The 5,705-nt window shown below is 29.9% G+C and overlaps 1 pseudogene; it reads right to left on the reverse strand.

The window, feature by feature from the left end:
• Positions 1-151: 151 nt before the first annotated feature.
• LOC106303310 lies at positions 152-987 on the reverse strand (annotated as a pseudogene).
• Positions 988-5,705: the final 4,718 nt, after the last annotated feature.

Genomic DNA, 5,705 nt, shown 5'->3' on the forward strand with positions numbered 1-5,705 from the left:
ATATATATATTCAAATGTTAAGGAAGAGTAAGAACTCTCACTTCTCTAGCCATTGCCATTGTACAGACCCAATACATGTCCAACCAAATTAACAAATGATAATTTATTATTATTATTATGAATAAATATATTGTCAGAAGGGTGTAAGCTTTTACTTTATGGTTGAACCGTAAAATGGCGTTTTTTTCCCAGTCACCATAATCTCAAGAGGAACTGTCCTTACTTCTCTGTGGTTGGATCTATAAATCCTTCCGCATGACTGTCTGGATCCCTTGTTTGTACCACAAACTCATCAGCTGCAAAAAATCTTCATCCATTGATTAACAAAAATTTCCCATATACAATATATATATATATATATATATATATATATATATTTCTGGATCTCCGTGCCATTGTAGAAATTGCGCTCCGCCAAGTCCACAAAGTTCCCGGCAGTAACAGGGGCGTTATAGCCATCGACGACAATGTGGAAAACACAATCCTCAAGGTTGGGATTGTCCTTGATCTTGGCCTTCATGTACACTTCTCTTGAGAAAAGGCATGTTTATATACTCTTCAGGGACTTCATAGAGGAAGCCCTCGACCATGTCCTCTTCTATTCTGCAGAGCGCCACATGACAGGAAGATCTCAGCTGCAGTCATCAAGAAGGGTCTAAATGAGCAAGTATATCAGCTTCCTTACTAATCCAAAACCATATTGGCTTTTTTGTCTCTCGTGCATTACACTTTTGAGTAAACTCACCCGCCAACATATTGGAGATTCTCTTTCAGTTTAGGAGCAACAACATCTCTCTTCCGATCTTCGACAATCTGTAGCATATCTTGCATACCAGCTTCCAACTTTTCAATCAGTTCGTTACCATGATTCTTTTTCGACTCAAAAAACCCCGCAACAATCATGCTTTTCCCTTGCTTTCCTCACATTCTACAACAACAAATAATACTTAGCTCTTTATAGCAGATTAATTAACTGACTTTAATCATGCTTGCTTACACCTAATAATACTTCTAGCTTTTAGACAAATCTTGCAAGCAATTCAAACACTGTTCTAACAACTCTTCTCATACGACTCTCTGATCATCTCCTAGTTATACTTACTCAGTTAAATTATTAACTAACCTCTTAAGATGACTAACGACTCTTCAGAGATGTAATGCAAGGCTGCCTCCTTCTTTGACTCTAAGTTGACTTTATCTTCTTCTTTCTCTTTCACTTTAGACTTTGATTCTCTTCTTCGTATCGTTGTTGTTCTTCTTCTGATCACTGTCTTCACTCTTTCTTGATTGCAGGGTTTATATCTCGTAATCAATTCTCAACAGATCTTCGTAAGAGGAAAAGAAGATCCAACCAAGTTTAGAAACGCCAGAGCTGAAATCTCACGGCACAACTGAAATCAAGAAGTCATCCAACCTTTTTGGAAGGGCAAGTGCTCAAACATATTTTTCTTAAGTAAGAAATACCAAAACCATCAGGAAAATGCTTAAATTAGGGACTGATCTGTCATGATTAAACACTTTAGTTTGTGACATAGCTGTATTTAGATGATTCGAGCAGAGCTGTAGAGAACACCAGATTATAAGACAAAAACAAAGCCAAAGCCATATGGGTTGCCTAGCTTCAGAGTTTCAAAATTTGTTGCTTGATTACACTACTGGTGAGTGACTCCCAAGTAATGCTTTTTTTCTTTGAAACAAACGTAGAAATAAATTCAGATATGTGTTATGCTTCACTATAGAGAGAGACATAGTGATCCAAATTTAGAGACTACCACAATTATAAAGAACTGAGTTATCATACATGAAAATATCATGATGTTTACCTGATCATGTGGCAGAAGTTGCAATAATTTGTTGTACTGAATCCTCTCGTCTTTTTTTGTCTTCTATTCAGCTTGAAAGAAACAACACATATAAAAATTATAATATGTTGAAGTATTTTCACAAATTAAAAAAAAAACTGTAGAAGCGTTTTGATTCCGGAAAATGAACACTGATCCAGGAATGGATCTGTGGATCAACGATTTTTGCAGGAAGAGTAAATTCATAAGTCTTTCAAAAAAAAAAATAGAGATCGAAAAATATGATGCTTGATAGTGTAAGACGACAATACCTTTTTAATCAAAGAGAAGAGAGTGATTAAAGGTTGAGTGGCGGATGGCTAATTGGACAACAACATCATCACACGAAGACAATTCGAAGAAAGATTTTAGGGTTTTTTCAGAGAACATAACTGAGAGAGCGTGTTGGTGAAACTTGATTCCACTCTCAATCCTCTCATATTTTTAGTGTTTGAGATATTTTTCGGATTAGATACGCACAAAGCTAATGCTTTGATTGTTAAAGAGGGAGGCAGAGAGTTTGTGGGAGTTAATGCTTTAAATGTAAACTGAAGATTCATTGTATAGACTAAGATATAAACGTTGAACGGAAGGTAAGGAAGAGACATAGATGAGGACATAGGAGAGGTCGAAAATTGAGAGGAAGGGGACGGCGGATCGTTGAAGAAGAAGACGATTCAGACATAACAGGAAACATAGAGTTTGGTTCTCAATTCTGAACGTTAACGGGCCGGTGAAACGCGAAGCCCAAATGACAGAAGTGAGCATCTGACGTGGCAGAAAGCTCTTCTCCTATTGGTTGATTTTTACTGTCGACGTGGACACTCTAACTACTCAGGGTATTCCCCTTTTAGTATTGTATTGATATGCAGTAGCTAGGGGTATATCCAAATCCGAACCAAAATATGAACGAAAATAGCAAAATATCTGAACAGGTATTGAATTAGAATATACTCTCTATGTTTCATTATAAGTGTCGTTTTAGGTTTCGGCACACGGATTAAGAAAACAATTAATTTTGTACATTTCCTATAAAAAACACTATTACCTATATACCTAACCATATTTCAACCAATAGAAAAATAAATTTTGCATTAAAAATAGAAAACGACACTTATTTTGTAACGAAAAAAATTCTTTAAAACGACACTTAATATGAAACGGAGGGAGTATTAGATATCCAAACCCGAACAGGTAATATCCGAATCCGAATGGATATCCGAAGATACATATAAATACTTAACCATATATTTCTAGTTTACTTTTCAAATTTTATTCAGAATATTTATATTAATGCTACAAATAGCTCAAAATCAGGTAATATACATATACTAGGTGTTTTGTCCGCACATGCGGGTATAATAATACTTATTATTTTATGTCTTATTAATCTAAAAATTGGCATTACAAAACTCTAATTGGTGAACATGTTGAAGGAAAAAAATTATGGTGAATTCTTTGTTCCTCAAAATTTATACTAGTTATGTTGAAATTTTAGTCGAATTATTGAAAGGTAGATCCCACTTTTTTCTTCTAAATTCCTCATGGAGGAATGAATTAATAAGAAAAAAATTTCCTATGCAATTTTGATAAGAAACAAATTGAACAAAAAATCATATTTTTTTTATTTTTTCAGTTCCTCAAATAAAATTTTATTTTTATTTTGTTCATTTTTTTCATTCTTCTAGTGGTCACCAACTAAAGCTATAGTGTTTCACGTATTAAACTTAAACTTGTTTAAAGTTAAATAAAAAAAAAATTAAACTCAGTGACAAGTTAAGTTATTATTTATGATTTTAAATAGTTAAATCAAACATCAAATTATTTATATATGTCAAAAAACGTTTATCAAACTATGTACTTATTATTGTGTTAAAAATTTTAAAACACTCATATATTAGAAAATATCTTTATATAAATATTTTTGTTTGACTAATATTTAATTATAAACTGTTTTATATCTTAGTTTTTTAACTTTATAATAAAAAATATTTTTTTCAGATAACAACACAATATATATAAAAATTCTTTTAATTTTTAAATATATTTTCACAATTTTATTATATTAGTTTATAATAAATTATTTAATATAACATATAAATCTAATATTATTAAAATAGTGTGTTTTATTATATATAAAATTCATTACGGGTTTTGTGAAAATTAATAAATACTTAGTTAAAAACTAATAATAAATCAATGACCTATATAAAAGCTTAAAACCTAATAAAATATGACAAATAAGAAAATAAGAATTTTAATATAACATATAGATTTAAATATTATTAAATCAAAATTCTTTTTTAATTATTTAGAAAATTCATTACGGATATTTTTCAAATTAATGAATTAGTGATTCAGCTAAAAATTATTAATAAATAAATGCTAAGCTAAAACCTAATAAAAACATGACAAATAAGAAAAATTGACTAAAATCATGGAAAACATGACAAATAAGCAAAATCAAAATAACTATATATATAATTACATATTTTATAGTTATATTATTTAAATTAATAAATTATGGACTCAACTAAAAACTATTAATAAATTAATGACTCAGCTTAAACTTAATTAAAACATGACAAATAAGCAAAATTACCTAAAATCATAGAAATCATGACAAATAAGCTAAATCACTTCATAAATAATAGTATAGATTATGGACATAATTATTTGTCATTCACTTAAAATACATGCCAAGCTCTTGTTTTCTACATTAACAAAAGTTGCATCCAAAATTTCAAAATAACAATTAAGTTAGTTTCTTTCTATTTTTAAATTATATTTTCATACCTATAAATAGATTAATCTATTAAAAATTAGAAACTAGTTAAGTTAAAAGTATATATGTTAAATACAAAAAAAATTAAACAGTTTCTTATAGTATTTCGCTAAGAACGTCGTCCCAGGAACCCATTAATCACGCTCTTATTCTCTTGTTTTTTTTTTGGGTCAAAATTCTCCTGACCTTTTCATTCACGCAATTTTAGGGATTTTTGGTCAACTATGCTAATTTCATTTCTCTTTTCTTTTGTTTTCAAAAAAAAAAAAGAAACAAAGGAAAAGAAATGCAAAAATATTAAATCGAATTTTCTTTTCTGTAATGTATTTTCTCTAGTCCCTGGCCACTTCGTTAATAGCTAACAATCAAACAATCAATTATGACGACTGAAGACTTGCTTCATCATAAATAAATAAAAAATTAATTGAAGGTTTGTTATGTAACTTTATGCTATGTTTAATTTCTTTAACTGCGTATATAATTATGGAATATATATGAGTTTTCACATATTAGTTGATATTTATAAATGAGATTGACTACAAAAAAGTTCTTTTTTCTTTATTAACAAAAATGTTATTTTAAATTTTATAAAACAAGTGTAAGATTGAACAAGTTTTAGCAGTATAGACTTATTTTTGTAGAAGAATTATGGAAACATTACTTACTATGATTACATTTTTAACCAAATTTGTGCGTTTATAGAGTATGAAATAATATTTTTTTTATTAACATAGGATACGCTAGACCAATGGAAATGTCTAAAGTAATTTTCAAGTAGAAATGTAATTTACGGATGGATTTTTTTTTTTTTTGCAGGCATTCAAATGAGATTCAAAACATGACTTCATATTTACGTAGTTACACGGATTTGGTATCTTATACAATAAAGGAGAGTTGTCTCTCTCCTCCTTCCTCCACATCACCTTCTAGCATGGGGCATTTTGAACCACGTGGCACCTAAAAAAAATTAACTAAACCGATTTTTTTTTCCTGCGTTCTTTTATTTGTCTTTGTCTCAAAACAGAATTTGGTTCATGAATTTTCTTAGGCCACAAAGATAGATCGATCCATCGACGGCG

The sequence above is a fragment of the Brassica oleracea genome, chromosome C7 (assembly GCF_000695525.1).
Source record: "Brassica oleracea var. oleracea cultivar TO1000 chromosome C7, BOL, whole genome shotgun sequence".
NCBI classification, from domain to species: Eukaryota; Viridiplantae; Streptophyta; class Magnoliopsida; order Brassicales; family Brassicaceae; genus Brassica; species Brassica oleracea.